The following is a 25,591-nucleotide window of genomic DNA, read 5'->3' as shown; positions in this document are numbered from 1 at the left end:
GAAATAGATAAACTAGAGATTTTAAAAAATATATAAAACATCAATAAAACCAAGAGCTAGTTTTCTTGAAAAGATAAAACCAGCAAGCCACTAGCCAGATTCAAGAAGAAGAAATGAGAGAGGATCCAAATAAACTAGTTAAAAAGAGAAATAGCAAGTGATAACATAGAAAAAAAGAAATCCTAAACAAACACTATGAATAGTTATATGCCAAGAAATTCAGCAACCTAAAAAACCTAAGATTTTAGATAGAAATGTACCTACAGCCAAGTGTGAGTCAAGAAGAAACAGGCAATTTGAACAGACTGATCACTAGAAGTGAAATAGACTCTGTTTAAAAAAAAAAAAAAAAAAAAAAACTGGAAGCAAAAGTTCAGGACCAGATGGCTTCACTACTGCTGCTGCTAAGTCGCTTCAGTCGTGTCCGACTCTGTGAACCCAGAGATGGCAGCCCACTGGGCTCTCACCTTCCTGGGATTTCCAGGCAAGAACTCTGGAGTGGGTTGCCATTTCTTTCTCCAATGCATGAAAGTGAAGCATGAAAGTGAAAAATGAAAATGAATTCGCTCAGTCGTGTCTGACTCTTAGCGACCCCATGGACTGCAGCCCACCAGGCTCCTCCATCCATGGGATTTTCCAGGCAAAAGTTCTGGAGTGGGGTGCCATTGCCTTCTCTGGCTTCACTACACAATTCTACAAAACATACAAAGAACAACTCATACCAATACTAACTTATACCAAGAACTTATACCTTCTCAAACTCTTCCAAAAGACTGAAGGGGAAGGAATACTCTTGAAGACATTCTTTTAAGCCATCATCACCCTGATGCCAAGACCAGACAAGGTCACAACAACAACAACAAAAAATTACAAGCCAATATCTTAGATGAACATAGAAGCAAAAGTCCTCAACAAATCTGAATCAAACAATAAAGAGGTTCTCATACAATGATCAAGTTAGATTGACTCTAGAGTTGTAGGGGTGGTGCCACATACCAGTATCAATCAATTTTATACACCACATTAACAAAAGTAAAGACAAACACTACATGATCATCTTAATAGATGCAGGAAAAGCATTTGAAAAAACTCTACAACCATACTTGATCAAGAAAACTACCCCTAAAGTGGTTATAGAGGGAACATATCTCAACATAATAAAAGCCATTTGTGACAAACCCACAGCCAACATAATACTCAGTGGTGAAAAGCTGAAAGCCTTCCCACTAAGCTGTGAAACAAGACAAGGATGCCCACTCTACCACTTCTATTCAGCATAGTATTGGAAATCCTAGCCAGAACATTCAGACAGAAAAAGAAATAAGATATATCCAGATTGAAAGGAAGTGGTAAATCTGTCATTTGAAGATTATATGATACTCTATATGAGTCAGTTCAGTTCAGTTGCTCAGTTGTATCCAACTCTTTACGACCCCATGGGCTGCAGCATGCCAGGCTTCCCTGTCCATCAACAAATCCAGGACCCCACTTAAATTTATGTCCATCGAGTTGGTGATGCAATCCAACCATCTCATCCTCTGTCATCCCCTTCTCCTCCCACCTTCAAACTTTCCCAGCATCAGGGCCTTTTCAAATGAGTCAGCTCTTCACATCAGGTGGCCAAAATTTTGGAATTTCAGCTTCAGCATCTGTCCTTCCAATGAATATTCAGGATTGATTTCCTTTAGGATGGACTGGTTGGATCTCCTTGCAGTCCAAGGGACTTTCAAGAATCTTCTCCAACACCACAGTTCAAAAGCATCAAGCATTTCTTCAGTGCTCAGCTTTCTTTATAGTCCAACTCTCACATCCACACATGACCACTGGAAAAACCATAGCCTTGACTAGACAGATCTTCGTTGGCAAAGTAATGTCTCTGCTTTTTAATATGCTGTCTAGGTTGGTCATAACTTTTCTTCCAAGGAACAAGAATCTTTTAATTTCATGGCTGCAGTCACCCTCTGCAGTGATTTTGGAGCTCAAAAAAATAGTCTCTCACTGCTTCCATTGTTTCCCTATCTATTTGCCATGAAGTGATGGGACCAGTAGCCATGATCTTAGTTTTCTGAATGTTGAGCTTTAAGCCAACTTTTTCCCTCTCTTCTTTCACTTTCATCAAGAGGCTCTTTAGTTCTTCTTCACTTTCTGCCATAAGGGTGGTGTCCCCTGCATACTTGAGGTTATTGATATTTCTTCTGGCAATCTTGATTCCAGCTTGTGCTTCATCCAGCCTGGCATTTCACATGACGTACTCTGAATATAAGTTAAATAAGCAGGGTGACGGTATACAGCCTTGATGTACTCCTATCCTAATTTGGAACCAGTCTGCTGTTCCATGTCCAGTTAACTGTTCCTTCTTGACCTGCATACAAATTTCTCAGGAGGCAGGTCAGGTGGTCCCATTTCTTAAGAATTTTCCACAGTTTGTTGTGATCCACACAGTCAAAGGCCTTGGTATAGTCAATAAAGCAGAAGTAGATGTTTTTCTGGAGTTATTTTGATGATCCAACAGATGTTGGTGATTTGATCTGTAGTTCCTCTGGCTTTTCTGAATCCAGCTTGAACATCTGGAAGCTCACAGTTCATGTACTGTTGAAGCCTGGCTGGGAGAATTTCAAGCATTACTTTGCTAGTGTGTGAGATAAGTGAGGTTGTGCAGTAGTTTGAACATTCTTTGCATTGCTGTTCTTTGGGATTGGAATTAAAACTACAGAAGACACTAAAGTCTCAATGCAAAAACTAATAGAATTAATAAATGAATTCTATCAAAATGTAGAATATAAGATTGATATATAGAAAGGTGCTGTATTTCTTTACAGTAATAATGAACTATTATAAAGAGAAGTAAAATGAAAAATATCATTTAAAATTGTGTCAAAAACCAAAAATGTGAGGGACTAAACCTGACCAAAGAGATGAAAGAGTTATATGCTGAGAACTATAAAGCAAAATAAAGGGAATTCAAAATGATTCAAAGAAATGGAAAGATATCCCCTATTCTCAGATTGAAATAATTAATATTGTTAAAATGGCCATACTACCCAAAGCAATCTACCTATTTAATGCGATCCCTATCAAAATACCTGTTAAATTTTATACATAACTAGAACAAATAATCCTAAAATTTACATGGAACCTCAAAAGACCCAGAATTGCCAAAGAAATCTTGAGAAAAAAGAATAGAGAAGGAAACATAACTCTTCTAGATATCAGACTATTATACAAAGCTACAGTAATCAAAACAGCATAATATTGGCACAAAAACAGACATATAGATCAAAGGAATAGAATAGAAAGCCCAGAAATAAACCCAAACATGTGCAGTCTGTTAATTTACAGCAAACTCAAGAATATGCAATGGAGAAAAGATAGTCTATTCAGCAAATTGTTTGGAAAAAACTAGACAGCCTAATGCAAATGAACAGCATTAGAAAACTCCTTCACACTATACACAAAAATAAACTCAAAAGGTGGGAAGATTTGGGAGAATGGCATTGAAACATGTAAAATATCATGTATGAAACGAGATGCCAGTCCAGGTTCGATGCACGATACTGGATGCTTGGGGCTAGTGCACTGGGATGACCCAGAGGGATGGTATGGGGAGGGAGGAGGGAGGAGGGTTCAGGATGGGGAACACATGTATACCTGTGGTGGATTCATTTTGATATTTGGCAAAACTAATACAATTATGTAAAGTTTAAAAATTAAATAAAATTAAAAAAAATGATTTAAAACTTTAAATATAAGGCCAAAGACAATGAAGTTCACAGAAGAGAACATAAAACATTTTCAGACATAAATTATAGCTATATTTTCTTAGCTCAGTCTTCCAAGGGCAAAGGAAAAAAATGCAGAAATAAACAGTGGGACCTAATTCAACTTTCAGTTCAGCTGAAAGCTGAGTGCTGAAGAATTGATGCTTTTGAATTGTGGTATTGGAGAAGACTTTTGAGAGTTCCTTGGTTGCAAGGAGATCCAACCAGTCCATTCTAAAGGAAATCAGTACTGAATATTCATTGGAAGGACTGATGTTGAAGCTGAAACTCCAATACTTTGGCCACTTGATGCAAAGAGGTGACTCATTTGAAAAGACCCTGATGCTGGGAAAAGTTGAAGGCGGGAAGAGAAGGGGATGACAGAGGATGAGATGGTTGGATGGCATCACCAACTCGATGGACATGAGTCTGAGTAAGTTCTGGGAGTTGGTGGTGGACAGAGAAGCCTGGTGTGCTGCAGTCCATGGGATCGCAAAGACTCAGACATGACTGAGTGACTGAACTGAACTGAATCCAACTTAAAAGCTTTTGCACAGCAAAGAAATTTATTTAAAAAAAAGGAAAAGGCAAGCTCCAGAATGGGAAACCTCCTGACGAAAGCAGAAACATGGACTCAGAAAAATACATGGATCTCAGTATTCATAGCAGCATAATTTACAAAAACCAAGATATGGAAGCAACCTAGTCATCAATAGATCAGTGGATAAAGATGAGACACACTCACACACACACTCTGAAGTGTTATTCAGCTTTGAAAAAAGAATGAGATAATTCCACTCCTAGGCATGTACCCTAAGGAAACCAAAATTGAAAAAGACGCATGTATTCCATTGTTCATTGCAGCATTATTTACAGTAGCTAGAACATGGAAGCAACCTAGATGTCCATTGACAGATGAATGGATAAAGAAATTGTGGTACATATACAATGGAATATTACTCAGCCATAAAAAGGAACACATATGAGTCAATTCCAATGAGGTGGATGAACCTAGAAGCTATTATACAGAGTGAAGTAAGTCAGAAAGATAAATATTGTGTTCTAATGCATATATATGGAATCTAGAAAAATGGTACTGAGGAATTTATTTACAGGGCAGCAATGGAGAAACAGACATAGAGAATAGACTTACAGACAAGGGGAGAAGGGAGGAGAGGTTGAGATGTATGTAAAGAGTAACATGGAAACTTACATTACCATATGCAAAATAGATAGCCAAAGGTAATTTGCTGTATGGCTCAGGAAACTCAAACAGGGGCTCTGTATCAACCTGGAGGGGTGGGATGAGTGGAATGGGGAGGGAGATGGTGGAGGGAGGTTCAAAAGGGAGGGGATATATATATACCTATGGCTGATTCATTTTGAGATTTGATAGAAAACAACAAAATTCTGTAAAGCAATTATCCTTCCAAAAAAATTAATTAAAAAAAATGAAATACTTGCCACTTTAAACAACAAATGCACCTGGAGTACATTATGCTTAGTGAAATAAGTTAGACAGAAAGGCAAATACTGTACGTTATCACTTACGTATGGAATCTAAAGAAAATAAAGCAAATGAATATAGCAAAAGAGGAACAGACTCACAGAGAACAAACTAATAGTTACCAGAGTGTGAAGGATTAGGAGAAGGGGCAAGATAGGGGTAGAGAATTACAAGGTGTAAACTACTGTGTATAAAATGAGTAAATTACAGGTATATATTTTAAAGCACAGGGAATAGAGCCAATATTTTATAGTAGATTTAAATTGAGTTAATCTATAAATATATTGAATCAGTATGTTGTACACTTTATCCAATGTATTAATAATATTGCAAATTAGCTATACATCAATAAGAAAGAGATACTTCTCAAATTTTCAGTGGAAGCATTGGCATTTTCTCATGCAGACTCCTGCTTTTTTCAAGTGAGTAGCTTAAAGGGATGAGGCAAGTGTGTGAGGACCACCTCAAGAGTCAGGTCAAGAGTAAAATTTCTCCTTGTAGAGATGAAAGTCTGACCATACCTTTTGCCCTATACAGAGAAACAATTAAATTAACTGGTTTTTTTCTCTTTCTTTGTTACATTTCATTCTGTACTCATCTGAGATTGCCATGCCTTGTTATGTAGTTCACTATATATCTTATGTACAGTATGGTTAATCATGTTGGTCTGCTGGCGACACTAGGGTTCAGGGGAGAGAGTCTACTCTGCTGTATGTCATTCTGATTCAAACTCTGTCAAACAATAAGGGGCCTAGTGGCGTGAATGAACACCTACTTATAAAGCATCAGAGGTCTTTGGCTGACCACAGAGTCTGAACTTCTCAAGTACCCCAATGGTTAATCCTCACACCTTTGTAAGAAAATAAAAAGGAGAGGCCCTTACAGTAGTAACAAGAGGCCTTACAGAGGCCCTTGTTACCTGGTAAGTATAGATGATATAAAAGTGTCTGATATGAACTCAGCACATTGTATGTACTCATGATGGTGGTGACTATGGAAATGACAGTGATGACTATAAAGTGCTTGCCATTCCAGTGAGTCTGTTGTTTGGATTTCTCAGCTCCAAATAAAAAGCCCTGAAGGAGAGCTCATGTCACTTCCCTTTGCTTAGAGAAAATCCTGCACAGATCCCATGTGTAGAAAGTTAATATAAATAAATTTAGTACTGATTATGATGAGGATGATATGATTAATTCTAATATGCAGTGATTACTGTGGGCTCAAATACAGAAGCATGTCACTATAACAGGAAGCAGGATAAAGGGGAATTCCCAAAAAAACCCATACCCCAAATAAAATAAATGTCACACTGATGATTCAACAATAGTTTTATTTGTTTGGCTGCATTATAATTCACGTATGTACTCTTGAGAGTAACTAAGTGTGTTTTAGCAAAGTTTCTGTTTCTGAAAAGAAAGTGATGAAAATATAAGAAGTTTCCTTGGCCTGTTAAACAGAGATGTACATGAAATATATCCTCCTGGGAAAAGCAGTAGCATTTTGTATGTTTCAAACACAAATGTTATTTCCAATAGGCTAAATTCCTGAGTAATTTAGAAAAAAAAAATTTCTTCTTAAAAAATACTGTTTCTAAGACTTTCTCATAAAATACAAGCCTTTGTTGGTCTGTTCTCTGTTCCCCATTGTTTCAGATTTTTGGCTAAATCCTTCCTTATAGCCAGATGGTTATTATCTTATTATTAATAAGAAATATTTTCTTCCATTTAGAAAAAGAAAACACTTGAATAACACATAGAAGTTTTATTAATATATGTCATAGCCACTCTGAGATCATGATCACATTATTGTTTCCAGCCTGCATAGGTGAAACATAGACATTAGTTAGAAAGGAATATCTTTAACAGAAATTTGTACAATAAGAGTACTGTAACTTTTTCCTGTTCTTTTGGACGGGGGTAGGGAGAAGAGGTTCCTCTTCTCAAGCAGAAAACAAGAGTGACAAAATGACCCACCAGAGAGATTGGAAGTGACTTTGCAAATGGCATTGCCTATTTTGTGACTGGATGCTACCAAAGTACACAGGCATATAGGCCTGTTCTAACACGCAGCTGGAGGAGAGAAGGAAGAAAGTCTTGGGAAAACTAGAAATTTGTCTCCTACCATTTGTGGGTCAAGGAAAATGCTGCCAGACTTTCATCTGGAATTGTCTGAAAGAAGGAGTTTGGTTGTATCTACATCTGATGGTAAGGCAAGAAAATCATCTACTTTGGAACCAATTTCATTTTTGCTGTTTAGCTGGAGGAATTTATGAGATGACTTCTTATTGTTCAAGTGAATGCCTAAAAGATATCCACACTACAGCTGTCTTTAAAGTACTTTGACCAAGAGGAATGCCTACTGGTGTGATGGGACCTCAGGAAATAGTGCTAGTGTGGGGTCTCTTGTTGCAAGGCAGGTGTTACGGAAATGGCAGGAAATCAGTGATATGAATACAGCCTGCATCAGGCAAAAGTGCAGTGCAGGCTCCTTGGCGTGGGGGTCACTGACATTCTCATGTGTGTGTCATAAGAAAAAGCCACCAGGTGGGCAACCGTCTCACAGAGGGTTTGATGATCACATTGCAGAAACACAAATCAGATTTCCCTCTTTGCTCTAATTCTCCCTTCCCCCATCCATCATCAGGGGAAGCCAAAAGCAACAGTTCTTATGGATAGATTTGGAATTAAACAAGAAAGAGAGAAAGTGAGACAGTTCTCTTTTCTAAATATGGATACCCAGAGTTGTGTCTAGTCTGAGAAAGATGAGACTAGAAATTTTAAATTGGTTATAAGATGGTAGTACTGAATTAGATAGCAATAGACTTTTTTTTTTTTAACTACTTGGTGGTGAGTTTTTTATTCTCTCTCTTTTTTTTTTTTAACATAAAAGTAACCAGAAAACTATGGTATTTAAAAAAAAAAACAAACAAACAAGGAATAGGGCAAAAATGTGACCAGGGAAAAATACACTGTATTCTGCTTATATCCTGTTGAATTTGGCCTATTTAATAGACCAAATATGTATTTCATAAGTCATCTTTAATAAGTGTTTCCTCCCACCCTGTTTATATGAAAAAGTTCTAATTAAATTTTGAATTTTAAGACAGAGACAGATGGACAGACTGATACACGCACACATACACATGCACTCGAATGTGCACATGCAGAAATAGAGAATGATGGAGACAGAATGTTAACTAGCCCAGCGCTGTGTTTTCTGAATACGGAACTAAAATTGAGACTAAATAAAGTAACTTTAGCTTTGCAACAGATTTGTAAGACCAGTCAACAGAGCCAGTCATTTTCTACATGAGTATCTTGAGACCAGGACAGTTAAAGTGTTTGCTTAATGCCTGATTTAGAAGGAGAACCTGTTTTGGTCTTGATATTCCTGATTCCTAGGCAAGTGTTTCAGAGAAGGCAATGGCACTCCACTCCAGTACTCTTGCCTGGAAAATCCCATAGGCGGAGGAGCCTGGTAGGCTGCAGTCCATGGGGTCGCGAAGAGTCTGACACGACTGACCGACTTCACTTTCACTTTTCACTTTCATGCATTGGAGAAGGAAATGGCAACCCACTCCAGTATTCTTGCCTGGAGAATCCGAGGAACAGGGGAGCCTGGTGGACTGCCGTCTATGGGGTCGCACAGAGTCGGACACGACTGAAGCGACTTAGCAGCAGCAGCAGCCAGCAGCAGGCAAGTGTTGCATTTACCATGGGAATAAAAGTTTACCTGATACAGTCTGAGAGAGAGGTAACTTGGATTATATTTTTTCTGATTACCAGTTCTAGGCTTTGACTCTTCTCAGTTAGTTCATTGCACCTTTATGTGAATCAAAGTTGAAGACAATATATGGGTTGTAAATTTAATTTACATTGTAATTTATTAGCTTAGTATACATTGATTTAGATTCTCCTTCCATGCTTCCAAATCAAACCACATATATCCTTGGTCCTCCTCAACACACAAATTGGTACAAAAAGTTAAGGAAGAAGGAGAAGGAATAACATATTTGAGGAATAATTTGCACATGATAATTTTACTTTGTTGTTCAATTTCTAAGTCGTGTCCAACTCTTTGCAACTGCATGTACTGTACCATGCCAGGCTTCCTTGTCTTTCACTATCTCCTGGAGTTGGGTCAAACTCATGTCCATTGAGTTGGTGATAGTATCTAACCATCTCATTCTCAGCTGCCCCCTTCTCCTTTTGCCTTCAGTCTTTCCCAGCATCATGATCTTTTCCAATGAGTTGACTCTTCACATTAGGTGGCCAAAGTATTGGAGCTTTGGCATCAGTCTTTCTAATGAATATTCAGGGTAGATTTCCTTTAGGATTGACTGGTTTGATCTCCTTGCAGTCCAAGGGACTCTCAAGAGTCTTCACCAGCAACAAAGTTCAAAAGCATCAATTCTTCAGTGTTCAGCCTTCTTTATGGTCCCACTCTCTTGGAAACATCGAAACTATTTCTTCTCTGGGTCCAATGAAAACAAATATTGATTTCTCTCAATGAGTTCAAAAACACAATACCAAATTATTTTTACTTTTAAAATAATTTTAGTTAATGATACATGAATTTTATGCATATTTCTCAATTTGTAGTAGCTAGAATACTATAGGAGAATAAATTTAGTTCTGTTAGGTGAAAAGGATGGGTTGCACATAGATTTGACACAATCTAAGAGAGATAAATTGCTATTTTAGCTTACCTACAAAACAAATATATCTATTCCTTTAGTAAATTAAAATGAATAATTGAACTATTTTGAGCCCCTGTGACCACAAGGATGCTTCGAAGTGGAAGTGGCAGAAAAGTATCTCATATCATAATTAATAATGAAGTTTATTAGCCTCCTAAATATAAGAGGTCTTCAGGATAGTGGATACAGTGAGTTAATAATGAAAGCAAGGATTAAGATTTTTCTACTTTTCTACCTTCTCTTTTACCATTTGCTTTCCCCTAGCCTTGTTCATTTATGAAGCAATCCCAGCTAAGAAAAATGCTATAGCTGATTCCTCTATTTGCCTATTCTGACTATCCCTGCCCGCAACCCCTTTCCTCTGAATAGCAAAAATCTGATTTTGTTAGGGCTGCAGTGCACTTTGCTTAGAAATTGCATTCTCTGTGTGGAGCATCCAAGCAGACTCTGTAAAGAGGATGAATATTCACTGTAAATTCTGTCAAGGCTATATTATAACGTGCAAGGCTCCTAGTAATGATTTTTTTTTAAATGGGTACTGAGCCTTTCTTGTACTCCCTTCTTCTTCCCAGTTGAGATTGAGTTCTAATGGGTGGAAACATGGGAAGACTTGGCCTCTGATGACTTAGGTCTTCAAGCTATGCCTGTTTTGCCTAACTCCAGCCTTCTTTTAAGTTGACAGTTGACACTAATCACAACTGAAACAAATACAGTATTTTGGTTGTGTTGGCCCTTGTTGGGACTCAATGTTAGGGGAGCTGGGATTAACATGATTGGTTTAAGTCAGTGAGTCTCAACTTTGGCTGCAGTTTAGAGTCACCTGGGGAGTTTTAAAAGCCAGGGCTCTTCCTCAGACAGATTAAATTAGAATCCCTGGCTTGGAACCCAAGTGTTAGAGTTTTTAAAGCTCCACAGGTGCTTCCAGCATACAGCCAAGTGGCTGAAACTACCCAGAACCACTCCTGGAGGCAGTGTCAATCCCCAAACCACACTGATGCTACATAATCCAGGAGTAATGGCCTGGCTGTTGTAGAGTCAACTCCAGTGTGTTCGAAGATCCTAGCCTTAGAATCGCTTCCCTGGTAGATCAGTTGGTAAAGAATCAACCTGCAGTGCAGGAAACCACCAGCAATTCGGGAGACCCAGGTTTGGTCCCTGGGTCAGGAAGCTCTCCTGGAGAAGGAAATGGCCACCCACTCTGGTACTCTTGCCTGGAGAATCCCATGGACAGAGGAGTCTGGTGGGTTACAGTCCATGGGGACACAAGAGTCAGACCCAACTTAGCAGCTAAACTAGTAAGAAGGGGACAGTTTACTTTAGGGAAAAAAAAAATGCATGTAAAAAGCTAAGTTGGGTGGCAATTATGTTGTCCTTATGCTATCATAAGTAATCAGAAAAATTCAGAGGGCAGAAAAATACTCTGGGTGCCGTTACAATGCCAGTGTTTCATTGTTGTCCTTTCTGTTAAAGCTAAACGTTATTGTGCTACATGCCAGCACCACAAACTAAAGAGTGTACAATTTCTCTTTGTTTGACTGTTCTTATGCTGTATAAAAGTGTCTTTCTTTGTTCATTATTTTTTTGTAAAATGCATCCTTGACAACTGCCTTAGTATAGAGAACAAAACCTTTCAGTTTACAATGAACTCTGAAGATAAGTTGGCCTCTAGGAGCTCTAGAAAATGATTCTGCAGATTTAAGAACATAAATGTCCCTTCCAAGTCTACAAGATATATATGAATAATGGAAACAATAAAATATAAGTAAATTTTAACTTTTTGGTAACATAAAATGACAGTCTTAATAAACAGAAAATATGATATATCCGAATATTGAAAAAGTATAAACCAGGCACAAAGGCACATGGTTAAAGAGATAAGGTGGCATAATGAAATTTAAAAAGCTAAAGGACATTTTCACAATGCAATATTGGGATGAAATAAAGATATTGTGTAGCTTTGATGGTAACAGTAATCCTTTGAGAGCATTAAAAAATAGGTTGGATTCAGGAGCCACTTCTTATAAATATTGGTTGGAAATATGATAGTATATCTTTCTCTAGACTATATTTTAAGCTCAGTTAGTTGGTCCACACCCAGAGAAAGGGACTTTCAGAGGATTTACAATAAACTCTCATTATTTACAGATTCTGTATTTGAGAAGTCATCTACCAACTAAAACTTATTTGTTACCCCTAAATCCATACTGAGGGTGCTTTTGCTATCTTTTCATGAGAGAGAATAGGGTGATGAAAAAATTAAGTTGCCTGATGCACATGTTCTCAAATGCAGCCAATCAAGCTTTCTTATTTCAGTTCTAATAGTGTAAGCAACTCTTCTTTTCAAAGTCTATTTACGTGCCTTACTTTTTGGCATTCTTATCATTTTTGTTGTTTATTTCATTGTTGAAAATGGCCTCAACCTAGTGCTGAGGTACTTTCTAGTGCTTCCACGTGAAAGAATGCTCTCATGCTGCCATTTGGTAGTTCCATCCTCATCTCCACTACCATCTCCCATCAATTCTCCTTGGCAACCACTCATCTATGATTTCTGTAATTTTGTCATGTCAAGAATATAAATAGAATAATAGAGTATGTGACCTTTTAAAATTAGCTTTTTCCCTGAGCATAATTCCTGGGCTATTTTCAAGTTATTTAATTAGAGTCTGCTTTTTTATAGCTAAAACTTTAAAATTTATTATTATAGTTTATTTCACCATTCATCCATTCAAGGACTATTTTGGAGTCTATTGATATTCTTTCTCATTCATGTTGTAGTTTTCCTAGTTCTGGGTATGTTAAATGATTTTCTGTCACTTCCTGAACTTTTTAGATTATTCTACTGCTATTGCTAAGTCACTTCAGTCGTGTCCGACTCTGAGCGACCCCATAGACAGCAGCCCACCAGGCTCCCCCATCCCTAGGATTCTCCAGGCAAGAACACTGGAGTGGGTTGCCATTTCCTTCTCCAATGCATGAAAGTGAAATAGCTCAGTCATGTCCGACTCTTAGCGACCCCATGGACTGCAGCCCACCAGGCTCCTCCGCCCATGGGATTTTCCAGGCAAGAGTACTGGAGTGGGGTGCCATTGCCTTCTCCATTTAGATATTATGAGACACATATATGGTGGTGGTGGTTTAGTTGCTAAGTCGTGTCCAACTCTTGTGACCCCATAGACTGTAGCCTGCCAGGCTCCTCTGTCCACAGGATTCTTCAGACAAGAATACTGGAGTGGGTTGCCATTTCCTTCTCTAGGGGATCTTCCCAACCCTGGAATTGAACCCTGGTCTCCTGCATTGCACTTAGATTCTTTACCAACTGATCATACATATATAAATATGTGTAAAAACCTAAGCATATGCACATATTATATATTTAAAATACAATGTATTTATATATATATGTGTGTGTGTGTATATATATATATATATATATATTTCATATGTTTATGTACATTGTTGAGATGTAGCCTGAGGTCTCGGTGAGTGTGTGTATTCAACTTCACTTGTCTTGCCACCACCACTCCGGCAGAAAGGGGACATTAAATCACAGTGCATTGTTTCAGACAGGCGGGATGGAAGTTCTACCTCCTACTAGGCCTCTCTCACAGCTTTTAGGGGATAGCAGCCAAAGGATTCTACCACCCTGTTGGCTCTTAATGAAGGTGGCAACTCAGCTCCCTGTTAAGCCTGCAGACACCCAAGGAAGAGAAACTAGAAGTCTTACTCTCCTTATCTCCTGTTTCCTTGAGAGGGAGAGGTAAGCTTTCTTCTGTTGGTATTGAACAGGAGTCAGACTGTGTGGATCACAATAAACTGTGGAAAATTCTGAAAGAGATGGGAATACCAGACCACCTGATCTGCCTCTTGAGAAATTTGTATGCAGGTCAGGAAGCAACAGTTAGAACTGGACATGGAACAACAGACTGGTTCCAAATAGGAAAAGGAGTATGTCAAGGCTGTATATTGTCACCCTGCTTATTTAACTTATATGCAGAATACATCATAAGAAATGCTGGACTGGAAGAAGCACAAGCTGGGATCAAGATTGCCAGGAGAAATATGAATAACCTCAGATATGCAGATGACACCACCCTTATGGCAGAAAGTGAAGAGGAACTAAAAAGCCTCTTGATGAAGGTGAAAGTGGAAAGTGAAAAAGTTGGCTTAAAGCTCAACATTCAGAAAACAAAGATCATGGCATCCAGTCCCATCATTTCATGGGAAACAGATGGGGAAACAGTGGAAACAGTGTCAAACTTTATTTTTCTGGGCTCCAAAATCACTACAGATGGTGACTGCAGCCATGAAATTAAAAGACACTTACTCCTTGGAAGGAAAGTTATGACCAACCTAGATAGCATATTCAAAAGCAGAGACATTACTTTGCCAACAAAGGTTCATCTAGTCAAGGCTATGGTTTTTCCTGTGGTCATGTATGGATGTGAGAGTTGGACTGTGAAGAAAGCTGAGCACCGAAGACTTGATGCCTTTGAACTGTGGTGTTGGAGAAGACTCTTGAGAGTCCCTTGGACTGCAAGGAGATCCAACCAGTCCATCCTGAAGGAGATCAGCCCTGGGTGTTCTTTGGAAGGACTGATGCTGAAGCTGAAACTCCAGTACTTTGGCCACCTCATGTGAAGTGTTGACTCATTGGAAAAGACTCTGATGCTGGGAGGGATTGGGGGCAGGAGGAGAAGGGGACGACAGAGGATGAGATGGCGGGATGGCATCACTGACTTGATGGACATGAGTCTGAGTGAACTCCGGGAGTTGGTGATGGACAGGGAGGCCTGGTGTGCTGTGATTCATGGGGTCGCAAAGTCAGGCATGACTGAGCGACTGATCTGATCTGAGTCAGGGATTGCTGACAAGTTATCTCTGATCAGTTCAACTTTTTATAAGTCTTTTCCTGGGAGAACCAGGCCCTTGGAGTTTTGTCCCCCCCCCCCCCCCCGTCTTCCTTTTGGTCCTTACTGACTGGAGGCTTCTACAATGCCCTGAGACCTATGCAAGACAGTAAGGAAATCTGGGGAACTCATAATGTGTTGTTGTGCAAATCCTGAGTTCTTGGGCAGTCTACATTCTTCTAGCTACACTTCAGAGATGCCCTGCATTTTTTGTGTCTTGTCATCATATCCAGGCCATTTTATCATAAAAGAGAGCATGGGAGGAATGGGATTACTCATTTGTGGGTTCATTCAATTGTGGTGAATCCAGTCTCTGGGTAACAACTGAAAAGACAAAAATGAGTATACCAAAAAAAAAAAAAAAAATCACTAAAGTGAAAAAATTATGTGTATTTGCCTCTGTTACACCTTCAGGAAACCTTGTTTCACTTCAGTTCAGTTCAGTTCAGTCACTCAGTCCTGTCTAACTCTTTGTGACCCCATGAGTGCAGCATGTTTCACTTATCTCTGTCTAATTTTCAAATTTAATTGTGCTTTTTATCTTTCTGACTCAGAGATTGACTTTATTAGACATTTCAAAACAGTCATCATTTAAAAATGTTTTTCCTGGCAATCAAATGGTATGTTGAGGTAAATTTGGAGTCTTTGTTTTCTCCCCTGATCTTTGTGTTGAGTCCTGTAGGAGATGTCATTTTGCTGTTTGAAGAACATTCAACTTTATTTGGTTTGCTCTTTCTATTTACTTGTTTTTCCTTTGCTGTTGATTTTGTTGCTGTTTCAAAGCTAGGCCAACAGCCAGGAAGTCCCAGAAACCTGAGCTATGCAGGAGTTTCATGTGATAATAGCCATAGTTTAAATTTTTTATGTAAAATATTCATATAAGTTAGACTTTGTAGCTTATCTAAGAATATCACACTTTTGACTTATAATGTATTATTAATCAATTCTGTGACTTATAAACTCATCTCTAGTAGTATTAGAAATCAATTACCTAGTCCCATAGCTATACTCATGGAAAATAATATATAACAAGGTAGTGCAGTGTCTGAAAGAATGTCAGAAAAGATGTAATGATTAAGCAAAACCCATAATCCTTCTTCTTTAGACAGTGGTTTTTTTTTTTTTGTTTTTTTTTTTTTGCTCTTTTCAGTTTTGTTTTCAATTTGAAGTACATGAGTTACCTAGAGCAGGTACTGTAAGACATTTTAATACATAAAAAGATTGGTAATGATTGTTCTGGCTAATACTGGTATTAACCTTTTTTAACATATACACCATAGCATTTATCCCACAGGCTGTGTCCTTTAGAGAATGATATTTAAAAATCTAATGAGAATTAACCACATCCTTTAAGAAAAGGGAGTTTGGAGGAAGTTGAAATAGAAGAAAACACCTTTATCTATCCAGAAAAACATACTGAGAGCCCGAATGAAGTCAAGGGACAGTGACCCATGTGGGAGGAATGTATTTGAAGGCTGTGGGGGAAGAGGAAAACAGAGAAAACTGTGACTCAAATATATTTGGGTTGGTGGGCAAAGATCATGAGTTCAAATTCATTACTTAATTGAGACCTAGGAGTACCAATCTGCTGCTCTGAAGAAAGGATGAAGTGGATCTTGACAAGTGGAAAGTTACTGATATACAGGTGGTATGAGATATATGACTTTAATTCTAAAGTAGATTCCTTGAAAAAATGGAAATAGAACTGCCTTATGATCCAGCAATCCCACTGCTGGGCATACACATTGAGGAAACCAGAATTGAAAGAGACACGTGTACCCCAATGTTCATCGCAGCACTATTTATAATAGCCAGGACATGGAAGCAACCTAGATGTCCATCAGCAGATGAATGGATAAGAAAGCTGTGGTACATATACACAATGGAGTATTACTCAGCCATTAAAAAGAATACATTTGAATCAGTTCTAATGAGGTGGATGAAACTGGAGCCTATTATACAGAGTGAAGTAAGCCAGAAAGAAAAACACCAATACAGTATACTAACGCATATATATGGAATTTAGAAAGATGGTAACAATAACCCTGTATATGAGACAGCAAAAGAGACACTGATGTATAGAACAGTCTTTTGGACTCTGTGGGAGAGGGAGAGGGTGGGATGATTTGGGAGAATGGCATTGAAAAATGTATAATATTATATATGAAATGAGTCGCCAGTCCAGGTTCGATGCACGATACTGGGTGCTTGGGGCTGGTGCATTGGGACGACCCAGAGGGATGGTATGGGGAGGGAGGAGGGTTCAGGATGGGGAACACATGTATACCTGTGGCAGATTCATTTTGATATATGGCAAAACCAATACAATATTATAAAGTTAAATAAAATAAAATTTAAAAAAAATCTAAAGTATGTGATATGGACTTAATTTTATCCCACCAGAATTCATTTGTTGAAACTCTAGCCTCCCTTCTGACTGTATTTGAAAACAGGGTCTATACAGAGGAATGGATGTTAAATGAAGTTATAAGTGTGGGACCCTGATCCATTAGGATTAGTGTCCTTATTAGAAGAGATATTAGAGATTTACTCTTTTTCTCTTATTCTGCACGTATTTGCAGTGGAAAGACCATGTGAGGACATAGTACAAGGTCAGCCATCTTCAAACCAGGAAAAGAGATATCACCAGTAACTGAATGTCCAGACATTAATCTTGACCTTTCCAGCCTCCAAAACAGTGAAAAATAAATTTCTGTAGTTTCAGCCACCCAGTTTGTGATGGTGTTTTGTTATGGCAGCCCAATGTAGCATATGAATAGAAAGGATTTCCAAGGGAAAGTTCCCATGAGAACAACTAAGTAAGTAAGAAAGAAAGATTTAAATTTCCAAGGGAAAGTTCTCATGATTTCCTTGGAATCATGAGAACAACTAAGTAAGAAATAAGCCTTGGAAGATTTAAATTTACTCTTTTAGTAGGTTAGATAGGTAGGTTCCAGCTATCAACTGAAATCTGTTAGGAATAGTGAGGGGATAGTAATACATCCAATAACAAAGAAGGTATTTTTAAAAAATTAATAGCTTTCCTAAATATCAAATAGAAAATAAAGTGACTAGAGAATTACATTCACAGTTTTAAAAAAAAGAAAGTAAAAAATACATAGCTACTTAAAATAAATTAAATAGTAATTGTCAGTATATAATAAAATTATAAAACTTTGCTTAGGATATAAAAGAATATCTATTTTTTAATTAGAAAAACTGACTGCTATAATGTTGCTAATTATTTAATAAGCAATAACATTAAAATTCTAGCCAAAATACATATCATCAGGACTTTGTTTCAGATCAGTTCAGTTCAGTCGCATAGTCATGTCTGACTTTCTGCAACCCCATGGACTGCAGTATGCCAGGCTTCCCTGTGCATTACCAACTCCCAGAGTTTACTCAAATTCATGTCCATTGAGTCGGTGATGCCATCCAACCATCTCATCCTCTGTCGTCCCCTTCTCCTCCTGCCTTCATCTTTCCCAGCATCAGGGTCTTTTGCAATGAGTCACTTTTTCAAATCAGGAGGCCAAAGTACTGGAATTTCAGCTTCAGCATCTGTCCTTCCAATGAATATTCAGAATAGATTTCCTTTAGGATGGACTGGTTGGATCTCCTTGCAGTCCAAGGGACTCTCAAGAGTCTTCAACACTACAATTCAAAAGCATAAATTCTTCAGCACTCAGCTTTGTTTATAGTTCAACTCTCATATCCATACATGACTACTGGAAAAACCATAGCTTTGACTAGATGGACCTTTGTTGGGAAAGTAATGTCTCTGCTTTTTAATATGCTGTCTAGGTTGGTCGTAATTTTTCTTCCAAGGAGTAAGCGTCTTTTAATTTCATGGCTGCAGTCACCATCTGCTGTGATTTTGGAGCCCAAGAAAATAAAGCTTGTCACTGTTTCCGTTGTTTCCCCATCTATTTGCCATGAAGTGATGGGACCAGATGCCATGATCTTAATTTTCTGAATGTTGAGTTTTAAGCCAACTTTTTTTTTGTTTTTTGTTTTTTTTTTCAGATAATTAAATGTATATTGTATTTAATAAATTAACAAAGATTTAAAAAAAAATCATGTTGGAAAGAATGAGAATTTTCATGCATTATGGGAGAAAGGCAAATTGCAACAAATTACCTGTATATAATTTTAAAAATAGAATAGATATTGGACATTTGCACACTCCAGCCCTGTGATATTAGTCTGTAGGAATGCTTAGGACTAAATGCAAACTGCTATGCCCAGAATGGTATACACACTGTTTCTTTAAAAACTTACCTAAAAGCAGCTTGAGTATTTAACAGTATGAGAATCACTAGATAAATTCATGTAATGAGATACCTATTTATTAAAAATAACTAGCCAAGGTTACTTAACTGAAGTCAGTTAACTATACTTAAGTACTAATAACTAATCTTACTAATTTGGGAATGTGTTCATGTTTTCATGTTATATATCAACAGGTTGCAAAAATATGTAGAGGAGTAAACCTTTAAAATACATTTTGTATATATGCACAAAAGAAAGCCTAGAAGCATAGGTATCAAATTAATAACATTGAACTCTGTGTGACAAATATTTTCTCTGTGTACATTTATTTTAAAAACTTAAGAATATATATATCTTGTAAAAACAGCATATTGTGTTTAGAAGAATAAGAATTCTCATTCTAATATGGGTAGGAGATGAAAAATAATAGGGAAAAAAGGAAATAAGGATTTAGGTAGAATACATGGAATAAAGATGATGTTAAATCAGGAAAAGGAAGCTTTAATAATAATGGAGGGGAAATAAAGAGTGTCCATTGCTTTTTGATTTGTTCACTGCTTGGAACAGGCCTACCACCCATCTATGTGTTGAAGGTGGAGAAAAGAACACATACATGTCTTCACATTGAGAGAAATGAGCTTGCGAGTTAGAAACAGGATGCTTGATAGATCATGATATTCAACAGGGGTGTCCAACCTCTGGAATCTATTGCTGGATGACCTGAGGTGGAGCTGATATAACAACAATAAAATAAAGTGCACAATAAATGTATGTGCTTGAATCATCCCCAAACCATCCCCTCCACCCTCAATCCATGGAAAAAATGTCTTCCATGAAACTTGTCCCTGGTGCTAGAAAGGTTGGGGACCACTTATTTATAAAACTTGCTTGAGATAGTGTGGGGGCAGTGGAAATAAATGAAATGGGTGAATTTAAGACATATTTTGGATAAGATACAGATAAGACATATTTAGATAAGAACTCACAGTTCTTGCTGACAGGCAGATCGTGGGGAAGGGGAGAAGGGAATTATTTGTTATTATCCACTAGTAACAAAGCTAGTGGAGGTGATGGAATTCCAGTGGCACTATTTCAAATCCTGAAAGATGATGCTGTGAAAGTGCTGCACTCAATATGTCAGCAAATTTGGAAAACTCAGCAGTGGCCACAGGACTGGAAAAGGTCAGTTTTCATTCCAATCCCAAAGAAAGGCAATGCCAAAGAATGCTCAAACTACTGCACAATTGCTCTCATTTCACACACTAGTAAAGTAATGCTCAAAATTCTCCTAGCCAGGCTTCAGCAATACTGAACCAAAAATTTCCAGATGTTCAAGCTTGTTTTAGAAAAGGCAGAGGAACCAGAGATCAAATTGCCAACATCTGCTGGATCATTGAAAAAGCAAGAGAGCTCCAGATAAACATCTATTTCTGCTTTATTGACTATGCCAAAGCCTTTGACTGTGTGGATCACAATAAACTGTGGAAAATTCTGAAAGAGATGGAAATACCAGACCACCTGACCTGCCTCTTCAGAAACCTATATGCAGGTCAGGAAACAACTGTTAGAACTGGACATGGAACAACAAACTGGTTCCAAATAGGAAAAGGAGTATGTCAAGGCTGTATATTGTCACCCTGCTTATTTAACTTATATGCAGAGTACATCATGAGAAACGCTGGACTGGAAGAAGCACAAACTGGAATCAAGATTGCTGGGAGAAATATCAATAACTTCAGATATGCAGATGACACCACCCTTATGGCAGAAAGTGAAGAGGAATTAAAAAGCCTCTTGATGAAAGTGAAAGAAGAGAGTGAAAAAGTTGGCTTAAAGCTCAACATTCAGTAAACAAAGATCATGATATCTGGTCCCATCACTTCATGGCAAATAGATAGGGAAACAGTGGAAACAGTGTCAGACTTTATTTTTGGGGGGCTCCAAAATCACTGCAGATGGTGATTGCAGCCATGAAATTAAAAGATGCTTACTCCTTGGGAGGAAAGTTATGACCAACCTAGATAGCATATTCAAAAGCAGAGACATTACTTTGCCAACAAAGGTCCGTCTAGTCAAGGCTATGGTTTTTCCAGTGGTCATGTATGGATGTGAAAGTTGGACTGTGAAGAAAGCTGAGCACTGGATAATTGATGCTTTTGAACTGTGGTGTTGGTGAAGACTTTTGAGAGTCCCTTGGACTGCAAGGAGATCCAACCAGTTCATTCTAAAGGAGACCAGTCCTGGGTGTTCATTGGAAGGACCGCTGCTGAAGCTGAAACTCCAATACTTTGGCCACCTCATGCGAAGAGCTGACTCATTGGAAAAGACTCTGATACTGGGAGGGATTGGGGGCAAGAGGAGAAGGGGATGACAGAGGATGAGATGGCTGGATGGCATCACTGACTCAATGGACATGAGTCTGAGTGAATTCTGGGAGTTGGTGATGGACAGGGAGGCCTGGCGTGCTGTGATTTATGAGGTCTCAAAGAGTCGGACACAACTGAGTGACTGAACTGAACTGAACTGAAAGTTAATAATGGGCTTCCCAGATGGCTCCGTGGATAAAGAACCTGCCTGCACAGACGCTTGAGATATGTGTTCGATTTCTGGGTCAGGAAGATCCTCTGAAAGAGGGCATGGCTTATTGCTTGGAGTATCAATCCCATGGACAGAGGAGCCTGAAAGATTATAGTCCATAGGTTGCACAGAGTTGGACACAATTGAAGCAACTGAGAACAGCACAAAGTTAATAACACAGAGAGAGAGACATTTCAAAAGTTAAATTTTGGATGTCCTAAATGTATAATGGTGATTAGGTACAGTAAGATTGTTGGATAAACATGCTGTAAGCTTAACTGTGGAATAAATGCTGAATATAGAGATTTAGAAAATTATAAAATAATCATACATCTATTAGATTTAAGAAATTGAATGAGATCACTTAAAAGGAGAATTTAGCTGGCAAAGGGCTCAACCTTGGACTACTCAAATATAGGGAGTATTTCAGAAGAAAAAGCCTGCCTAGGTAAGGAAATGAGCAAAAAGAAAGACAGTAGAGTGTTCACAAAAGTCATGAAAAGAAAAACTTAGGGAACAAAACATAGTCCATTGGGCGAACTACTAGGGGAAGCTAGTGGTAAAGAATCTTCCTGCCAATGCAGGAGACCTAAGAGACAAGGGTTCAATCCCTGAGTGCAGAAGATCCCCTTGAAGAGGAAATAGCAACCCATTTTATTGAGTTTTGCAGATACTGTATTTTTTAAAATTGAATTTTCGTGGAAACCCTGAGTCTATTGGTACCATTTCACCAACAGCATTTTCCCATTTTGTGCCTCTGTGTCACATTTTGGTAATTCTCATAATATTTAAAACTTTTTCATTATTAATATATTTCTTACAATATCTATGATCAATGATCTTTGATATTACTATTACAAAATCAGTGTAGCTCACTAAAGACTTGTATGAAAGAAGTTTTTAGCAATGAAGTATTTTTAAATTAAGATATATACATTGTTTATTAGATATACTATGATTGCATACGTAATAGACTACAGTATAGTGTGAACTTACCTTTGTGTGCTCTGGGATACCAGCAAAATTCACATGACTTGCTTTATTGTGATATTCCTTTTATAGTGGAACCAAACTTGTAATACCTTCGAGGTATGCTTATAATGTCTACTGGTATGTTAAGTACTGAGATGTAGGAACAACAGATGTGGAGAGTTAGGTTCAACCAGGTTTAGGATGTTTCTGAGTACTGTAGAAGAGAAGCGCTTGAGGTGCTTGCAAGGCAGTAAATATCGTAAGGGTGCAGTCTAAGCTAGGGAGGTAGAGAAGTGACAGGAGACTATTGATAATGATAATAGCAGGTATTAATAGACTTAGACCTTAATTCAAAAATAGAGTAGGTGGACTGCAAGAACCCACTAAGGTTGGTAGAAACTGGGGAGTCCATCATCTGATTCTGGGAGACTGACTGGGAAGGTGGCATTGGAGGAAAAGACAGACATACAAATGAATAAAAGAAATGAGAATCCAAGAAGCTACATGCCCTGCATGCTCTTGGTCAAATCATGCCCTCCTCCAAAAAAAAAAAAAAAAAATGATAAGGAGTTTAGAGAAAGAGAGACAGTATTACCTGGAAGTAAAATATTCACTGACTTAGGGGAAGTGACCTGGAAGAAAGTACAAACAAACAAACAAAGATGAGTACATGGCATTGTGCTTTTGAAGAAACAAAGAGGAGAATATATCAGAAGCTGAATCCTAGAACCTGAATTACTCATTTCCAAAGCTCCTGTGCATATGACACTTCCCATCTCAGTTGAGGCCAATGCTATCTTTCCAGTTGCTTAAAGTTAAACCAAAGTTCCCTTAATTGTCCTTGACTTGCTGAACTATGCAGAAGCCTTAATATAATCTGTTAATAATTAGAAATTTAAACTTGGAATTCTATGAATCCAAGGATTGGGTGAGGGATTCATGGATAGGTTACATATTTATTAGTCAGAAAGTTTACTGTTTATCAGACAAGGCTTGGTCATAACTTAATGAGGATAATCATCCCTCCTCCAAACTGTCTCACACACATGAGGTATCTGAGAAGCAGAGCCTGTACACCAGGAGTTCTGTTAGAAGCTGAATCCTCAGGCACATCAAGTAAGGTAAGAATATATGGACAACATATTCCAAGAAGAAGCTGCAAATATAGAGGATGCTTCTGATCACCAGATGAGTATTCTAAAGGACATGTTGTAAAAATAAGAGAAGAGAGGAATGAGGTTTAGAGGGAACTGGAATGTGCCCAACAGGATAAGGATGAAAGAACCCAGTGACAGCAGATGGCATGGAGGCCTGGATCTCTAGGAATAATGAGGTAAATACTGACTATTAATTTCAGTTTCCTCTGAAGATGGATTGATTTTAGTTTCCTTGAGAGTGCTGGCAATCAGTGTTAGAGTTCTAGGTTCAGTTATTTGGTATTGAACAATGAGAAAACAAAATGCGTTACGGGCAGGAGGAGGGGATTTTGAGTCTTCAGATTCAGAGTTACTGCTTCCAAAATGCAGGTGGTCTTTTGTGTCTATGTATTGCCCAATGGGCATAGCTTAAATTAGATAAATATGGTTCATAAGATGTAGAAAGAAGAGAAATGTCGCTTCTGAGAGGCGATGAGGAAGATGACAAGATTCAAGTGATCATGAAGGCTGAATCCATTATCACTGTCTTCATATTACAGTGGCCCCAGAAAGATTAGGACTATTTGAGGAAGGTTCTGAGGGGTGGGAACTGCTGACTAATGTGCATATGTAATATTCAGGAAGAGAATTAAAAAATCTGAATTAGATGATCTGATAGGATACATGGATAGAGAAAAGAAGCAACGAAGGCAGGAAAAGTGTTTATGGTAAGAATAAGTAGGGGTGATGAAGTCAGGACCAGGGTTATAGGCAAGTGGTTACTAGAAAAGAAAGAACTTGGTTTAAATAAACGTGCAATATTTAACATTGGTAAGCCGCTGTTATGTATCAGACACTCTCCTAGAGTTAACACTAATGTAATTTAATTCCCATTAGAAAACAAAAACTAGGAGTTGCATATAATTCTCGTCTGTGTTTCATAGATTAGATGATGGAGACTTGGAGGGGTAGGTACCCTGCTAGGGTCTCACCGCACACTAGTGAGTGGGGCCAGGATTGACAACCTTTCAGCTGTCTCCATGGCTCTTGGTCTCTATCACCAGGAATGCAAAGTAAGGAGTTCAAGGGTAGAACAATAAATCAAACAACAGTGTTTTAGTGGAAAAAAATTAACATTTCATGAATATTCTATAATTAGTTGAGGAAATAACATATAGAAAATATTAACATATTTATGAGGCCACATCAGGATTACCATCATAAAGGCAAACTATTGAACATTTAATTATTTATTTTTCCTATGATGAGAATTCTGATCAGAAAAAGTGTATAGACAAGGCCGGTCCCATGGGTATGCAGTCTGAGAAGTCACAAAAGGCGCTCTGCTTAGAAGAGTCATGTGCTTTGTTTAATGCTTTAATGTCACTGGAGCATTAGTCTTACTACATTTCAAAAAGGAGACTTGCTTTCCATTTTTGTATGGGAGGTGTTGTGAATACATACCTGTTCCTATACGTATATAGTGAAATGGTCAACAAAGTATGCCAATACGCCAATATATTCAACTCACATTATTTATTAAGCAAAATGAAAACACCAAAAAAGCTTATGGTTGAAGATTTGAAATGTATTCTTGAAATATAAACAAATGAAATTTATTGAATGCGCTGTGTTCAAAAAGCCGGAGTATATTTCTGCCTCTGAAAATGGGGAGTCAATTGTAACTAGTTCACAATTATCAAGTACTTTGGAAGAATATCTAAATCATTGATAAGGTCAAACTTCTTAAGAGTGTTCCC

The 25,591-nt window shown here is 38.0% G+C and overlaps 1 protein-coding gene across 5 annotated transcripts in view; it reads left to right on the top strand.

The window, feature by feature from the left end:
* The window catches only part of PRR16 (proline rich 16), a 1,143,323-nt gene that overhangs the window by 488,314 nt on the left and 629,418 nt on the right, over positions 1–25,591 (top strand). For 2 of the 5 annotated variants that reach the window (XR_015167121.1, XR_015167097.1), the window contains one exon: positions 7,186–7,583. The exons of the other annotated variants lie outside the window; for them this stretch is intronic. The gene's annotated coding sequence lies outside the window, so the exon portion shown is untranslated. Of the gene's footprint in view, positions 1–7,185; positions 7,584–25,591 lie in introns of those variants that run through there. 5 annotated transcript variants of the gene reach the window in all.

The sequence above is a fragment of the Bos grunniens genome, chromosome 7 (assembly GCF_055505025.1).
Source record: "Bos grunniens cultivar Pamir isolate PY7600 chromosome 7, Bosgru_T2T1.0, whole genome shotgun sequence".
Taxonomy (NCBI): Eukaryota; Metazoa; Chordata; class Mammalia; order Artiodactyla; family Bovidae; genus Bos; species Bos grunniens.
Note: the sequence above shows the minus strand (reverse complement) of the source record. Positions and strands in the feature narration are given on the sequence as shown.